The 19,542-nt window shown below is 33.7% G+C and overlaps 1 long non-coding RNA gene across 1 annotated transcript in view; it reads right to left on the reverse strand.

The window, feature by feature from the left end:
• Nucleotides 1–8,881: 8,881 nt before the first annotated feature.
• Nucleotides 8,882–19,542, reverse strand: part of LOC118541667 (uncharacterized) — a 168,147-nt gene continuing 157,486 nt past the window's right edge. Inside the window, exon 2 of the long non-coding RNA XR_013446935.1 lies at nt 8,882–9,173. This is a non-coding gene — a long non-coding RNA (uncharacterized LOC118541667). The remainder of the gene's footprint in view (nt 9,174–19,542) is intronic.

Genomic DNA, 19,542 nt, shown 5'->3' on the forward strand with positions numbered 1-19,542 from the left:
TTTTTCTGAAACTGTTCCAAAATATAGAAATGGAAGGAAAACTTCCAAACTCGTTTTATGAGGCCACCATTACCTTGATTCCAAAACCAGACAAAGACCCCATCAAAAAGGAGAATGACAGACCAATATCCTTGATGAACATGGATGCAAAAATTCTTACCAAAATACTAGCCAATACAATCCGACAGTACTTAAAAGGATTATTCACCACAACCAAGTGGGATTTATTCCTCGGCTGCAAGGTTGGTTCAACATCCGCAAACCAGTGTAATACAATACATTAATAAAAGAAAGAACAAGAACCATATGATCCTCTCAATAGATGTAGAAAAAGCATTTGACAAAGTACAGCATCCTTTCTTGATCAAAACTCTTCAGAGTATAGGGATAAAGGGTACATACCTCAATATCATAAAAAGCCATCTATGAAAAACCTACAGCGAATATCATTCTCAATGGGGAAAAACTGAGAGCTTTCCCCCTAAGGTCAGGAACACGGCAGGGATGTCCACTATCACCACTGCTATTCAACATAGTACTAGAAGTCCTAGCCACAGCAATCAGACAACAAAAAGAAATCAAAGGCATCCGAATCGGCAAAGAAGAAGTCAAATTCTCACTCTTAATACTTACTTAATGTGGAAAACCCGAAAGACTCCACCCCAAAACTGCTAGAACTCATACAGGAATTCCGTAAAGTGGCAGGATATAAAATCAATGTACAGAAATCAGTGGCATTCCTATACACCAACAACAAGACAGAAGAAAGAGAAATTAAGGAGTCGATCCCATTTCCAATTGCACCCAAAACCATAAGATACCTAGGAATAAATCTAACCAAAGAGGCAAAGAATCTGTACTCAGAAAACTATAAAATACTCATGAAAGAAATTGAGGAAGACACAAAGAAATGGAAAAACGTTCCATGCTCATGGATTGGAAGAACAAATACTGTGAAGATGTCAATGCTACCTAGAGCAATCTACACATTTAATGCAATCCCTATCAAAAGACCATCAACTTTTTTCAAAGAAATGGAACAAATAATCCTAAAATTTGTTTGGAACCAGAAAAGACCCTGAATAGCCAGAGGAATGTTGAAAAAGAAAAGCAAAGCTTGTGGCATCACAATTCCAAACTTCAAGCTCTATTACAAAGCTGTCATCATCAAGACAGTATGGTACTGGCACAAAAACAGACACATAGATCAATGGAACAGAATAGAGAGCCCAGAAATGGACCCTCAACTCTATGGTCAACTAATCTTCGACAAAGCAGGAAAGAATGTTCAATGGAAAAAAGACAGTCTCTTCAACAAATGGTGTTGGGAAAATTGGACAACCACATGCAGAAGAATGAAACTCAACCATTTCCTTACACCCCACATAAAATAGACTCAAAATGGTTGAAAGACCTAAATGTGAGACAGGAGTCCATCAAAATCCTAAAGAACACAGGCAGCAACCTCTTCGACCTCAGCTGCAGCAACATCTTCCTAGAAACATCACCAAAGGCAAGGGAAGCAAGGGCAAAAATGAACTGTTGGGACTTCATCAAGATAAGAAGCTTTTGCACAGCAAAAGGAACAGTCAACAAAACCAAAAGACAACGGACAGAATGGGAGAAGATATTTGCAAATGACATATCAGATAAAGGGCTAGGATCCAAACTCTATAAAGAACTTATCAAACTCAACACCCAAAGAACAAATAATCCAATCAAGAAGAGGGCAGAAGACATGAACAGACATTTTTCCAAAGAAGACATCCAAATGGCCAACAGACACATGAAAAAGTGCTCAACATTGCTCGGCATCAGGGAAATCCAAATCAAAACCTCAATGAGATACCACCTCACACCAGTCAGAATGGCTAAAATTAACAAGTCAGGAAAAGACAGATGTTGGCAGGGATGTGGAGAAAAAGGGAACCCTCCTACAATGTTGGTGGGAATGCAAGCTGGTGCAGCTGTTCTGGAAAACAGTGTGGAGGTTCCTCAAAAAGTTGAAAATAGAGCTACCATATGACCCAGCAATTTCACTACTGGGTATTTACCCCAAAGATACAAATGTAGTGATCTGAAGGGGTACATGCACTTCGATGTTTATAGCAACAATGTCCACAATAGCCAAAGTATGGAAAGAGCCAAGATGTCCATCGACAGATGAATGGATAAAGAAGATGTGGTATATATATATACAATGGAATATTATGCAGCCATCAAAAAGAAAATCTTGCCATTTGCAATGACATGGATGGAACTAGAGGGTATTATGCTAAGAGAAATAAGTTAATCAGAGAAAGACATGTATCATATGATCTCACTGATATGAGGAACTCTTAATCTCAGGAAACAAACTGAGGGTTGCTGGAGTGGAGGGGGTGGGAGGGATGGGGTGGCTGGGTGATAGACATTGGGGAGGGTATGTGTTATGGTGAGCGCTGTGAGTTGTGTAAGACTGTTGAATCACAGACCTGTACCTCTGAAACAAATAATACATTATATGTTAAAAAAAAAAACTGTGACAGGCGCCTGGGTGGCTCAGTTGGTTGGGCGACTGCCTTTGGCTCAGGTCATGATCCTGGAGTCCCTGGATCGAGTCCCGCATCGGGCTCCCTGCTCAGTGGGGAGTCTGCTTCTCCCTCTGACCCTCCCCCCTCTCATGTACTCGCTCTCTCTCAAATAAATAAATAAAATCTTTAAAAAAAAAACAAACTGTGGAAAGGGCCAAGATGTCCATCGATAGATGAATAGATAAAGAAGATGTGGTATATATATACAATGGAATATTATGCAGCCATAAAAAATGAAATCTTGGCATTTGTGATGATGTGGATGGAACTAGAAGGTATTATGCTGAGTGAAATAAGTCAATCAGAGAAAGACATGTATCATATGACCTCAATGATATGAGGAATTCTTAATCTCAGGAAACAAACTGAGGGTTGCTGGAGTGGTGGGGGGTGGGAGGGATGGGGTGGCTAGGTGACAGACATTGGGGAGGGTATGTGTTATGGTGAGCGCTGTGAGTTGTGTAAGACTGTTGAATCACAGATCTGTTCCTCTGAAACAAATAATACATTATATGTTAAAAAAAAGAAGAAGATAGTAGGAAGGGAAAAATAAAGGGGGGGAAATCGGAGGGGGAGCTGAACCATGAGAGACTATGGACTCTGAGAAGCAAAATGAGGTTTCTGGAGGGGAGGGGGTGGGGGGATGGGTTGGCCTGGTGATGGGTGTTGAGGAGGAAATATATTGAATGGAGCACTGGGTGTTATGCGCAAACAATGAATCATGGAGCACTACATCAAAAACTAATGATGTAATGTATGGTGATTAACGTAACAAAATAAAAAAATTATATTAAAAAAAATTCAAAGCTGTTTTCTAAGGGATGTTTCTACCGAAAAGCTTTAGATAAATAATGAAGCAAAAACTAAAACTTTCCAATGTTCTTGACACACAAATGTATGCCTAAATACAAGTATCATTAAAACAAATATTTTGCAACATTTCTATCAATTATAATGAAAATTGAACATATACAGATCTATGGAATCAATATTTTGAGCTAAAAGGGAACACAGAAGAAAATTTGTTAATTTAAAAAATGAAATGAAATATGTCAACTTTCTTCAAATACCTTTTTTAAAAAATGAAATGAAATATGGCATATATCAAACTCTAAAAGATAGAAAAACAATCGTAATTTGTACCAGAAGAGAACAAGAGAAAGAACTCGATAAAGATAAAAGTAGAAGTTAGTCGATAAAAAAAATCACTAGAACAAAATAACACAAAATAACAAAAAGCTTGGTTTTTTAAATATAATTAAAAATATTTAACACAAGTTAGCATAATCAAGAAAATTTTAATAATTAAAATAAACAAAAATAAAGATACATAGGAAAGAGTGATATATAATAATGTGTTCACATTATACAACCTCATATAAAAAATGTTAAAACACAAAGAAATTTTAATTTCAAGAAAAATAAATTTTACCAAAACTTTTCTAATATCCATGAAAGATATAAAAAAAAGTACAAGAACCCCCCCAACCAATGCCACAGGCTCAGAAACTTTCATAAAAGAATTCAACAAAACCATTAACAAATAATTAATTTAATGTTTACTCTCCCTACAGCATATAAAAGAAAAAAATCTCATAAATGTCATTAGGGAAGGGCGCCTGGGTGGCTCAGTTGGTTAAGCGACTGCCTTCGGCTCAGGTCATGATCCTGGAGTCCTGGGATCGAGTCCCACATCGGGCTCCCTGCTCAGCAGAGAGTCTGCTTCTCCCTCTGACCCTCCCCCCTCTCATGCTCTCTCTATCTCATTCTCTCTCTCAAATAAATAAATAAAATCTTTAAAAAATAAATAAATAAATAAATGTCATTAGGGAAGCAAGTGAAACATTGGAAAGAAAGAATAATGAAGTATCTATAAAGAAACCCAAATAAACTGATATTACTTTTTAAGTATCAGTGTAATGATCTGAACTAAAACATGAGTAGACAATATAGAAGCATATTCAAGAATAGTGAAGCATAGCCATGTATATTTCACACTGGACAGATGTTTTCAATATTAATAAATTAGTAAAATTATTTGTATTAATAAGCCTAAGAAAAAAATTATGAAAGCATCTTCAAAGAGGCTGAAAAGGTACTGGACACAATCCAAAGCTCATTCTGAATATGTGTAGTAAGAATTGTGTGGAAGGACAGTTAGCATGAAACTCACACAGGCACACAGGTACACACACATTTATTCAGAGCTCAAGTTTCCTTATCTCACATTACGAAGATACAATGGAGGCATTCCCACTCAAGCCAGGAAAAATAGAAAGATGTATACTACCTCCGGTATTTTAAGTGTCCTGGCAATATCTGACATGTAATGGACAAGAGAAAAAACATACCAGATTTAGAAAGGAGGAGTTAAAACTAATATTATTTGGCAATTGATATGACCATATGCTGAAAATTCTACGATGAAAATGACAGCGCAGCTGAATAAGATTGAAGAAAGCGACAGCTTTCATGAAAACAAACGGCAACTCATGAGAAGAGACAATGGCGAGAAGAACCAGTTTTCAGGAGTAACCAAAGAGTTAAAACATGTAGGGAAAAAAACATAATAAAACACATATAATTATATGATGAAAATTCTAAAACACCTTTGAAGGGCAAAAAAGACTTGAAAAAATACATATGCATTGAAGGTCTAGGAACGGAAAATTCAACATCATAAATACATCATCTTCGTAATTTATAACTTACATGTGATTTCAATAAAAATGTCAACAACCTTTTTCCATAGCTAGACAAGGCAGTTGGAAATTCATATGGATAGCATAAACAGCCAAGAATATCTAGGAAAACTGAGGAAAAAAGGCCGTGAACCTATTAAAACTAACTGCAAAGCCTTTTTAATTAAAGCAGTATAATCCTGGTGCATGTAAAAAAAATCAACCAATTTAACAGAACAGAAAAACACAAAACAGATCCAAATATACATAAAATCTTAGTATGTTATAAAGTGACAACTCAGAGCTGTAGACTAATGTACTCTTTTTTGTGGTGTTGGAAAACTGTGTAGTCTTAATGGAAAATTATAAAATTAGATTAATACTTCACACAGTATACCAGGATAAATTCCAAATGTATCAAAGTTTCAAATATTAAACACACAGTTACTAGAATAAAATATTAGAGTGTTCTATTATAAACTAGGAAGCTTTTTAAATTCTGACTACAAATCTAGAATCCAATAAAATATTGATAAATTTGATTACATAAAAGTATGTTAGATGCAAAGGCAAACTATACACTGGTGCAAATATCTACTTCTAAAATCAAAGACAAATGGATAATCTACTTGATATGAGAGACCTTTTAAAAGTTAAAAGGAAGAAGCAAAAATTTAATAAAAAACGAAGGACATGAATCAATAGATCATTGAAAAAGCAATACAAGTCACTTCCAAGATATATGAGAAGATACTTGTCCTCAGTCAAAATAAGGGAAATGCAAATTAAAGCTTTGTTGATAAAGCATTTCTTACCCTTCAGATTGCAGCATCCAAAAGTCTCCCTGGCTGGAGATAGAAGCACTCTCACATATTGTTAATGAGAGTATAAAGTGATAAACAGGGAGAGGAATTTGGCAGTATCTATCAAAATTAGAAATCCATCAGTTCTTGACCCAGCAACTTCACTTCAGAAAAAAATATTCTAGAGGTACACTTACATTTTCATACAAAATGGGGTGTGATTTTATTTATTTCAGCATGATTAGTAATACTAGATATTGAAAAAATATATACATTTATAAGGGACTGGTTAAATAACCCACACAATGACATACAGTGCTATTATTTATCTAATAAAAATAAGATTAAAATTAAAAATGGAATTCTCATTCAATCCAGTAATTCTGCTACTAGGTATTTACTCAAAGTAAAAACAAACAAACAAACAAAAAACACTAATTCAAAAAGATATATGCATCCTTATGTTTACCGAAGCATTATTTACAATAGCCAAATTATGGATGCAACCCGTGTCCATTCATAGATGAATGGATAAAGAAGATGTGGTACACACACACACACACACACACACACACACACACACACACACTGGAATATTACTCTGCCATAAAAAAAAAAAATGAGATCTTGCCATTTGCAGCAGCATGGATGGATCTAGAGGGCAGAATGCTAAATAAAATAAGTCAGTCAGAGAAAGACAATTACCATATAACTTCATATGTGGAATTTAAGAAACAAAATAAACTAACAAAGTATAAAAAAGACAAACAACAAAAATAGACTCTCAAATACAGAGAACAAACTGGTGGTTGCTGGAGGGAAAGTGGGTGAGGGGATGGGTGAAACAGATAAAGGGGATTAAGACTACATTTATGGTGATGAACACTGAGTAATATATAGAATTGTTGAATGACTATATTGTTCACCTAAAACCAATATAACATTGTAAGTTAATTATACTTCAATAAAAAGAATAAGAAAGACTTCTGTATACCTACATGGAGAGATATTTAGAAATTAGTAACTATTGAATAGTATATATAGTATCATCTCATTTGTGTAAGACAATAAGGATATATAGTCATGTTTGCACATATTGGTAAAAACACCAAATTATTCACATGAAACTAATAAAAATGATAATCTATGCAAGATAAATGGATAGGCAGGGGCATGTAGGGAGGAAAATTCTTGACATATCTGTTCTATATCATTTTGATTTCTGAACCAATTATTAAAATAAACAAAATAATAACTAGATAACCATATATAATATACATAAATATATAAAAATAACTGTAATATTTATAATCTATTCAAGTTATTTTTAAGTATTTCAACTGACTCCTCCCCATTATTTTCTCTGCATTTACTCTAATTCAAGATTCATTACATTTTTCATGGAACAGTTAAATAAATTCAATAAATTCATAAACCTTTATGTTCCAACTGGAACCCACCTTACATACTTGTCATATTTTAATCCCTCAATGCATTCCAAGTATTTTTAACTTCCAAATATTGCTCCGGTATATTTTTCCAACTTCATGTCAAGCTGTTGCTCCAATCTTCAATATGATCTAGTTCTTATATCCCACAAAATACTCACTCTTAACCTCTCCCCTCCTTCATGCTATTGGCCCTATTACTCCATTATCTGAAAATTGCACTCCTCATGGTTAAGTCCTGCCTTGAAAGGCAGCTTTCAATCACAACCACTGACTTTCCTGACATTCCTAATTTAACGTGATTGCATTATACTTTGAACTCTGGGTGTATTTGCTTTATTTTTAACAGCCATCATATTCCAAAATTTAATAATACATGTATTGTCTCACTTCATCCCTCCTTACTTTTAAATACCTTCAGAACAGATTCCTGCCTCTTTCATCTTTGTCACATGAAACAGCTTGCACAGTTCAACATATACAACCAAACTGAAATGAGGGAGATCTGTAAAAACACTGAACAGAGAATTAGCAAGTATGGACTAAAATCTTGTTATATCATGGCTTTGCAACCTTGCTCTCTGTTCCTCAGTTTCCTCTTCTGTGAGTGAGGGGATTTAATAACATTCATATGAAGTTACTGTTAATAATTAAATATGTTGACTATAAATTAGAAAATATAGATAAAATGAACATGGTGGCTGGCTACTGGAGAGCGAATTTCAAAATGATGCTGTCAACAAAGTTTAAGATAGACCAATAGATTTGACAGGACATTAAATATTTATTCTTCATGGCATCTATAGTTGTTATTAATATTAAATGAGTCATCATTTGACTTATCCCTAATCTGGAATAATGACATAAAGATACTTTCTGTGTTTTGTACTGGCTTCTGTCTGCATATGCAGGAGTTTAAATATTTATTGTTTTGCTATACATAGTGTTACCACAATTATCGTTAATGGTTGTCTATGCTTATATGATGAGTGCACACAATCTAAAGGAATTCCAGTACTCCACAGTGGTCATAACACATTTTGATTGATCAATTAAAGGTAAGACAAGACCACCTTCCTTTAATGATGGTTAAGATTTTATTAAACCGTGGGATTTGTTTTGTTTTCGGCCAGGGGGTATTTATGTGAATAGATTGACTTCCTTAGCCTCAGATTCAGGTTTCTCACATCATTTATGTCAACACATTAGTATTGTATTCATGAACTAGGGACAATTTCATATCAACTAGCTTGCATAAATTTTAAAACGAAGACTCCCCTCCAAAACCTAAACACAATTTAAACGTTGCTCAAATTGGGGAAATCATTTAGTTTGTTATAAGGAATAAACTCCTTATAAATGACAGACAAGAACCATTATTTACTTAAGTATTTCAAAGCATTTGTTACTGGATTTTTAATAGTTGGCAGTCACATTACAAAGATAAATTTCATCTTTTCAATTTATTTGATTGTTATCAACAAATATTTATAAGCACCAATTTTATGCTAGATGCTGTACCAGGCACTGAGTACTCAACAGACATGTCTTCTAACCTTTGAGTTCATTATCACAGTAGGCTCATTTCCTACATAATTCTGAACATGTGCCCTAGTCTGGAAATTCTCCATCTTCTTCCTTCCATGCAAATTTCTTGAAATTCTTGCTCTGTAATTTGAAAATACAAATATTTGAAAATATTTAACCTCTTGTTTAAACATTTCCCTTACTTCCCTGAAATAAAACCTGACTACAATGGATGAAATTGCTGCCCCTGCAGCCCTCTCAAGAGAAGATTTATATTCTTCTCATGCCTCACGTGTGTCAGGAAAAAGGTTTGGCATTTTCCTCCTAGCTCCCTTTTGAGACTTGCAAAGCACTTCTTCTCATTTAAAAAAATTCCCATTAGCCCTATGATATCTGATTTCTTCTTTACTTTATTGGCTGACCTCTATTTACTCTTCCATTTCTTAAATATTTTAACCCATGATTTTCCTTCTTCATCCCTATTCCTTCCAACATTCTTAACATTGCCGCACTAGTTGATTGCTGGCTAATAGCATAGCCTTTTAATTCATCCAACAAACTGTCCTCCTTTTCAACTTCAGCTACCTAACCTCACAGTCACATGCTGAATAACATAGGAAATATGACTGAATATGGACAGATTTTTCCCAATCATATAAAAGAAAAAAAATACCAACTCATTGGTGTATTTTAGAAAATTGAATGATAGAAGCTTGATATCAATTGCTTGCAAAATTATTTCTATAACTTAGAAACACAAACACATAAAAGACACACAAACACACCCAAAGACTCTCATTTAAAAGATTGAGAAATATGTTGCTGAATTACTATATACACATAATGCTGTAACAATATCCTTACTTATAAATATTTTAATCTTACAAAAATAAAATGAGGTCATGGCAAACAATTTGAATTAATGATTCACGATGCAATGTAGGTCCTAGGGATCTGAGATATTAAGTCAGTCATAAGAAAAGACACAGATTAAAGACCTTCTTACATTCCTTTTTTTTTTTTCTAACATCAAGTTTTAGGATAAAAACATGAAAAGTTTAAAAAAAGATATGAAAAGTTGATTTGTATTTTTCCCAAAATATTTTTCAATAAGATTAATCAGAAAAATTTTTAAAGATTAACATTTTTAAATAGGAGACCACGTTTACATAACTTAGAACACAGAGTGCAAGCTCAAAATAATTTCTTTTGCAGAACGTAATCAACTTAAAAGTAAAGCAGATCCTTTCAGACTTAAGCTCAAGTTTTAGCTCTGTTTTCTTTTTTACTAATCATACATATTTTTTCTCTATGGTTCTTCTCGTTGAAATACAATAATGTGGAAGTATTTGGCAATTGCATATATTAGATAAAATGTGTGCAAGACAGCAACATGGTCAAGGGAATTTCTGCTTTGAAACTACTCACTATTGTTAAAAATGCAATAGGAAAATAAAAGTATATGGATATTATTTGAAATACTCTTTCAAAATTCTAAAGCATTTACAATATATTAATCATGCATTTAAAATATGCACTTCACTAAGAGAAGAAACAGTGTCTCAATGATGTTCACAAAATGTTTCAGAGTACAAAAATGTCATTTAAAAGACTAACTAAAAGACATATTTAACTAATTATGTTCTGTGCTGTTTGTAGATAAGATGAATTATGGTATTAGATTACTTTGAATACATGCCATTATAACAAAACTAGAAGACATTTGTCATGGACAAATTAATTTTCAATGTTATTTATACATATTTTAGATATTCTTTGCTTCCTTTGAAAGAATATGTTTTTGCAATAATGACAACTTTTTGTTTCCAGCTACACACATATCTCCTCTGATGATTTTGCACTGTCTTGCTCTCCCTGGGTTCTGACTAGTGCTTATAAATATCTTCATCCTTTCTCCTCCATCATTGAAATTCATCTGTACAATACCTAATTCTTTCCAAACCTTGCTGCCTCCTCTTAGAATGGTGAAGAGTTAATGTACTGTCTAATTTAAGAGAGGGTAGCAGGGAAGAGCATAAGTGAAATAGCCTCAGAGTTGGCATTAAAATGAATGTCTTTCTGGTAACAGAGTCCCTACCATAGTAGACTAACTTCAACCTAGGAAGCTAATAGGATCAATGTTAGGATACATTGTTGCATAAAGCTATACAAGAAAATGCTTATGATAACATTATTTAGATCAGCTAAGCCAGGTGGAGATTGTATATATATTATTTCAATATTAATAAATACATAAAATATAAGCCAGAAGGCTAAACTTCCTTGCCTTTAACTTTCTTCCATAATACCTGACAGGCAAAATACTAACCTTGGACTGCTTTTCCACCATGTATCACTTACACCTGTTCTCTAAACTGCTACATTCCAGGGCAACCTTAGATAGATGTGTAACACTGTAAACTCATGATCACCACTGGCGACTGATATTCTAACACATTTCTATTGCCATCCTTTCTACCTCTTGGAATCACTATTTCAAACCAACTCTGAATTGCACACCCTTATTCCCTTGCTTATCTCACTCAGAAGTGGTGTCTATTTTACAGAGAAAGTAAAAGCTGTAAGATAGAACTTACATCAGCATCTAAACACTGAATTGAGAAATGTATCTATCTTTGGACTTACTCTCTCATGACTCACTTTTTTCCCCATACAGCCAATTGTTTTTGAGAGTTCTTCTCTTTTGTGGTCTTTATATGCTCAACATCCATCCATTCTTCAATACACAGAAATCAGAATTACTTCTCTGCCTGACTGCACTAAATTTTCTCTAGATGGAATATTGAGTCATGTCTACTAAACATAATGGACACTTCCCAGTCCTTTTTACCACATTATCATTAAGCATATTTGTGAGAAACCCACCTCATTTAACTTCCTCACTCACACACTATATCATTCTTTTCCTCTTATCTCATGGGCATCCCTTTGTGTCCTACAATTGTTACCTTTTGCTCTTCTCATTATCAACACTGTGGAACCCAACAATGTGGAACATGGAAGTAAAGTACAGGTGACTATGAAGTCTAGGATAAGTTTAATAAAACTTAAGGTTTTCAGAATCCTGGCCAATACCCAAAAGCTAATTAGCAGAGTTTAATAACCAACATGTCTTTTCTCAATGCAGAATTATCTTGCTTCTGACCTTAATATTCCACTGGATCTCCCAAGTTCACAATGACTTACACTTAATTTTGGATCCAATAATATTCCACCTAAATCATTTCAGAAACCATTTGTCTTGTCTTTGATTCTTAACAACTTTCCCACACTATAACCAAGGTACTTTTTCAAAGAAGCAAAATTGATTGTGTCACTTTCCAGATTAAGAAAATACTTTTAGGGAGGCCTGGGTGGCTCCGTTGGTTAAGCGTCTGCCTTCAGCTCAGGTCATGACCCCAGGGTCCTGGGACCAAGTCCTGCATCACGGTCCCTGCTCAGCGGGGAGCCTGCTTTTCCTTCTCCCTCTGCAGCTCCCCCTGCTGTGCTAGCACGTGTGCTCTCTCTCTCTGTCAAATCAGTAAATAAAATCTTAAAAAAATTAAAAAATACGGTTTTTTTTTAAAGATTTTATTTATTTATTTATTTGACAGAGAGAGACACAGCAAGAAAGGGATTACAAGCAGGGGGAGTGGGAGAGGGAGAAGCAGGCTTCCTGCTGAGCAGGGAGCCGATGCGGGGCTCGATCCCAGGACCCTGGGATCATGACCTGAGCCGAAGGCAGACGCTTAACCAACTGAGCCATGCAGGCGCCCCTAAAAAAATTAAAAAACACTTTTAATTTACATTTTCCTCAGGCCACATTCTAAACTATGAAGTAGTTTCTGGACTATGAAGTAGCTTTATACTTCATAGTCTGCCCTCTCTTTTACCTTGTTTCACATCAATATTTTCCACTGATATACTTACATACATTCCTATCTCAAAGGACAGTCAATACCTCCAATCATAGCTGGTCTGTGATTACTCTCAACCCTTGTACATATGATTCTTCCAAGAATTTCCTACTTTTCCTTTCTTTAGAAAATCCCTACTCATTCTTCTTGAACTAGTTCCAATAAATAACAATAAAATACCTCTCCCAAACTCTCCAGACTGTACTAAATTATCTGTACACAGTTTTCTCAAATCATTTTAGCAAAATCCCATCGACAGAAATTATCATGCAAAATTTTAACTATTTATATGATTATAAGCTTATTTATGTTATACGTGTGTGTATATATATGTATATATATACATGTTTTTTGATCAGCATTTCTATATATATATATATAAACTGCAGTAGGCTTCAGGGTTCAACTAAATTTGGAAAACCTGTGCTAAAAGTTTCCTCAATGTTCAACAAGTAAAACTCCTATTAAATCCCTATTTGATTCTGCCATAACTAATTTTCAGCTGAAGAGGATGTGACCTTGCTATTAGGGAAAAAGTAAATGTTAATAAAATTTTTAAGAGAATAACTTAAATTAATTCAATTTGTCTAGTCCATATATCTATCACAGTGTAAAATGATACATCATATAAAAATTACTAAACCACTGGCAGAGACCTTTGAGATATTGGGAAGAAAGTTAATCATGGTCAATTATTAGAAATGTATCAGTGTATCAAATTTCAGGATGGAACCTGAATCATTACTCATTTATTGGGTCTTTCTATGTTCTAGTCTGTGCACTAGTAATTTATATTATAAAGTTGAAATGAATAAATATAATAGCTGATTTTAACCTAAATATTAATACATCATATATATATACACAAACTATAATTTATGTTACAAAGGAAAAAAATCATATTTATTGAGAAAATTTAACAAAGAGATATGTTTGGGCATTCAGGAATTTTTTTGAAAAAAGTGATATTTAATTTAAATATCACATTTGGTATAAAGGTATAGTCTCATATATCTGATATTATTTCTGAACATAATTGTAGAATGAATGATTCAAGTGAGAGCTTATAAATAACTAGATGAAGATACACTGATTATTAAATTATAAAACATTTACCTTATTATATGCCAAGATGACCTAATTTTTACTTATTGGTGGTGTTAGTATCTCAAAGAAATATGATACATTTTGACAATCTGGAACTTAAAAGAAATAATATAACATGTTGCTTCATGTCAGTGAAATACTATGATCTAGATACCAAAATGATCAAGTGGATTAGTAATTTGATTAATGATGATATTCAAAGAGTTTGATCAATGGCTCAATTTCAGCTTAGAGCCATGGGTGGAAATCCATAATTGGATTGTGAAAGTGTTTTGATAGAGATGGTATATTTCTTCTATATATATATTCCTTCTCTATATATTTCTTTTATGACACCTCATGCAATTGTGCTTGCCTTTTATGTTTCTGACATTGCTAAGAGAAATATATGCCTAGATCATTCCAACCTAGCATATATTTTTGTTTTTTCCTTTGTTATAAGTAGAACATGCCTAGTTTAGCTCACTGATCTGAAAAGGGTCAGAGACATATGGAGCAGACTAGACCCAATATAGACTTTGAAGTCAAGCCCAACTAAGCCCAAGCTAAATCAATAGAATCCTAGGTGATCCATGGATATATGAGCAGGAATAAGTGAAATTTGAGGGTGTTTTGTCATACAGAGCTGGCTAGCAAATAGTGTGGGCAAAAGCCAGTAATTTACATAAAATGAAATAGAATAAAACAAAATAGAACAGAAAATATTATAGTGGTTAATTCATAATAAAAACACATTTAATTATTAAACTTAATTGAATTTAGGTATACATAAATATTTTTTTTTAAAGATTTTATTTATTTATTTGACAGAGAGATAGACAGAAGAGCACAAGCAGAGAGAGGGGCAGAGGGAGAAGCAGGCTCTGCACTGAGCAGGGAGCCCGATGCGGGACTCGATCCCACGACCCTGAGATCATGACCTGAGCCGAAGGCAGACGCTTAACCATCTGAGCCACCCAGGCGCCCCTACATAAATATTTAAATATTCCCACATATTCTGGGTCATAATATAAAATGCAGTTTTCATTGTGTTTCATGATTTTTTAAAAAAATAAAAATTGCTGGCCTGAATGAGAGTCTTGAAGCTTGCCACAGTACCCAGTTATCAACCCTGCGTGTTCAACATTTTAGCAACTCAAGTAAGATATAAAATAAATGCTCATCATATTTGTAAATCACTGAAACCTGGGTGGGAGGAATAATAAATAGTTTAAATAAAAGATTCAGAATTCCAAAAAAGTCTTCTTAGAACCCCATGTAAAAAAGATTTAGTTAATGGTAAACTAAACATAGGTCAATAATGCAGTATGACCAATAAAAAACCCAATTGTATCACACAACAAATCATTAGAAATACATATCAGAGATGAAGAACGAATAGTTTAATTCTACTCTTTTTGAAGGTGAACTATAGTTCACATACTATGTTCAAGGACATGCTAAGTTTAGGACACCAAAATGTCTGTATTGCTTTGAAAATCTCTACCTAACTCTAAAAGAGAATTTAGTTGCATGTATGTTTAGTGAATTGGCTTTAAACCAGATGATATGAAAAATGTCATGAATAACTAGAAAAGTTTTGTTTATAGTAGCAGAAACTCACTGGGGCAAGTGAATAAAGATAGCTTTCATGTGGAAGGTGAATAAGACTTCTTTTCTATGGCAAAAGGGTAGCATGCTATAGCTTGCTTAGCAAGAAGTTTAATTCTGTGGAATGATAAGGGATAAGTTTCATGGGGTGTTAAATCAAAACAGAAACATATTAGTGGGGAATCATCAACATTTATTCATTTTGCTAGAGAAGCCTTTTTTGGGTGATGTGATTTCAGAAGTTATTTTAATTATAGATCTAAGAGACATATAAAACTGTAGGACAGGTGGAATAAGGAAAACAAAAAGGAAAGTGTGGTAAAGACAGGGTGTTGACTTGAAGAGAAATAACTGTAGATTAACTAGAAAATGAAGAAGCAAAGGCTTTGGGAAGTAAAGATAAATACCCCTCAGAGAAGGTTGGTGAAGAGAACAAAAGTCTTGAACTGGAAGAAATGATAAGATCCTCTATGGAGAAGCAGCAAGAATATCCATATTGAATAATGGATTGACTCGGGCAGAACTAGGTGCATGGTATCTGATAAAAAATTTGCACTAGTTCAGAACACCAAAAGCCTTTAAAAAATTCAGAGTATTTGCTTATTTAATTTTTCAAATACTCATTGTGAACATATACATTCCTAAATGTGAATTCAATATTTAGAAATGTGTTAAGGGTTAATGTTTATGATGTTTGACATTTTAGGACATTTGCCAGTGACCTTGTATGACTACTTAATGAAGAGATCATAAATTTAAAATGACAAAAGATTAATTTTGTTAATTTATTTGTTCATTTATCTTGAACAAGGACTGTTTGCCTTGCTGAAAACTTTTGAGGAATATGAGACATATTCCTTGTAACAGTACCCGCCCTCAATGTTCATCTACATTCCCAGCTACTAAGCATCCTGGAGTTAGAGTCGGCCTTGGAGATCATTTAGTGTAACTATCTTTAAAAGTCAGAACACTACTCATACTCATTCATGTTCATCCATCCTGTGCTTAAATAGTGTCATTGACTCAGTTGAAATTAGTACCAACTGTCACATAATTATATTGATGCAAATGATTCCTTCATTTTATAAATAACTATCATTTAAAACCAACTCACATATTTTTTTACTAAACCAATCTGCCAATTCTCTAAAATGTATCCCAAGGGGGAAAAATAAAATGAATATATGCTTCTAATAATTGAAACTTTCAATTTAGAGTTTTCTTACTTGCATTCTGAATGTATTTTGCTCCCAAAGAGAGTTTCTCCATTCTATCTCCTGGTAGCAAGACTCACTCTCTCAGGCCAGTGGTCCTTAATCTTTTTAATGTTTTTGAACCAATATAAAGTTAATTACATAATTTGAAAAATGTTGAAAGCTATGTGCCTTTATCTCAGGAAAAAATGGCCGTAAGATTAAGATTTGCATGTACTAGCAAGTAGGATGGCAAGTTAACTGAATCCATTTGAGAACGTGGAGTTAAGAATTCCTGCTTTGGACGTACATGGAATTAAAATCTTCCCACTGGATGAGTGTTGAGAGAAAAATTGATCTCCCTGTTTACTAGTCCATTTCCAATTTCTCACTTTAGGTCATCCCTTGGTTCCTATGAATTTACATTTTCAAGATAGTTATGGTCCTTATCAGTATGAACATTTGAGAGAGTACAATGTTATTATGTAGTCCTTGTAACTTTGTCTTTAACTTATTCATGCAAGAAAGCTTTTCTCTTGTTCCTAATGTGGAAATTTGAAAATTCAAGGTGGGGCAGACATAAGGCAGAAGTGAACTAGTAACCAGATAGAAATATAGAAATTATCTTGGTTTCTGGTCAAAAATTACAAAACTGATCATAGAGCTAAGTAAAAGTTTTTTGCTGTTTAAGGAAAAATGTAAAGAACAACGAGTGAAATTTTGATAATGGAAAAATACACTTTTATTTTAAAAAACAACTAACTATTGGGACACCTGGGTGGCTCAGTCAGTTAAGTGTCTACCTTTAGCTCAGGTCATGATTCCAGGGTCCTGGGATTGAGTCCCGCATCAGGCTCCCCGCTCAGCAGGGAGTCTGCTTCTCCCTTCCCCTTTGCCCCTTTCACTCCACTTGTGTTTGCTCTCTCTCTCTCTCTCTCTCACTCTATCTCAAGTAAATAAATAAAATCTTAAAAAAATAAAAAAATAAAAAACAACTAATTATATGTGTCTTTTATTTTTTTATATGTTTATGTGTATTTATTTGTTTATTTTTATTATGTTCAATTATATGTGTCTTTTAAAGTGATAGTCATCAACCACCTCTATTGTCTTCTTTTTCCTTTGCACAAATGGTGGGGAAAGAGTCAGAACTGGAGTGTATGTCCCATTGCTTAGGGAACACACAATAAGCTGTTATTTTGTTTTGATTTTTTTTCTTTTAATATGCAAATAGAATCCCAAATACGGAAAATTGGTGGTGAAAGAGTTGATTTTTTTTTTTTCTGTTCAAGATGGGAATGTTTTATTTTAATTTTCATTATCTTGTTTTGTTTTTGGAGTTCTGGTAGGTAGAGATAAAAAAAAAAGAGGCAAAAAGAGAAGAGAAAATTTAGTAACATAGAGCACAAGTAGAACTAAATTGCTTATTGGCTGCTAATTTATGATATAAATAGCATTTTATAAGACCAAGGGCCAAATGGTGGAGTAATCTATCTGGATTAACAAGATGTACAGAGAAAGTAACAATTACGGGAGTGTGATGAGGCTGAGAAGGACACCTGGAAGTTGGAAACCAAAATGACCACGAGAAAGTCAACACTGGGAAGGATATAGAAAGCTTAGAAAGAACAGGAATAGAGGATCTGTACTAACAACTGGGTTATAGTTCATAAAAATGTATATATGATATTAATTAATTCATCATAATTACCCTATGTTCTGAAATCATTCAAATAAATTATTACAGTTTTCTGAAATAACAAAAATTCAGCATCCTTACTGAAATATTAATCTACCTGTCATGAAAGTTTGTCTACAAGAATAAGGTAACAATTATAAAAACAGGTTATTCTTTAAACTCTACCAAGAAACAAAGAAACATCATTCAGAGAAATATTTTATTCAGTTCACAGCATCAAAGGTAATAACTAACATTCTGATTTATACCCAAAGGGGAAAAAAAAATGAAAGTTCCTATCTATTATCTATCATCTATCTATCTATCTATCATCTATCTATCTCTCTATCATCTATCTAAATATGGTTCTTTTTTAAAGATTTTATTTATTTATTTGAGAGAGAGAGAGGGAGCACAAATTGAAACTTTCAATTCGGGTGAGGGGAAGAGGGAGAAGTGGACTCCCTGCTGAGCAGGGCACCCCATGCAGGGCTCGATCCAGGGACTCCGGGATCATGACCTGAGTCAAAGACAGATGCTTAACAAACTGAGTCACCCAGGCACCCTTAAAAATGTATCTTAAAATACATAAAATCAATCCCTCTAGTCTTAGGAATTTTCTGGAAAGGTCTCATATATAACAAACTTTTTATCTGGGATTGAAAAAAAATAGACACTTTTATGCATATATTTAAATTTTAAAAAATATTTTGTTTTTCAGATACATTATATGTTCCTCTTATAAAGAGCATTATTTCTAATCATTATAGCACAGCCATAATACATTTAGATTTTTTTTCTGAAGCGAATAATATTTTTGGTTAAATTTCCTTTTTAGTAAATAAAATTGGTGACAGAAAAAATGAACATGGATATAGAGCAAAATGTGTTTTTTGGCAAGAACTAATTTGCGGGAAGCTCTGGACATAAAAAGATTAAGAGATGAAAAATTGGCATTCTAGTGTAGATAATTGCAGTTACAAAGGTTCTGAGAAGTCATGAAGGGAGATGGATAGTTCTAAAGG

This window comes from Halichoerus grypus, chromosome 4, assembly GCF_964656455.1.
Source record: "Halichoerus grypus chromosome 4, mHalGry1.hap1.1, whole genome shotgun sequence".
In the NCBI taxonomy this organism is placed as follows: Eukaryota; Metazoa; Chordata; class Mammalia; order Carnivora; family Phocidae; genus Halichoerus; species Halichoerus grypus.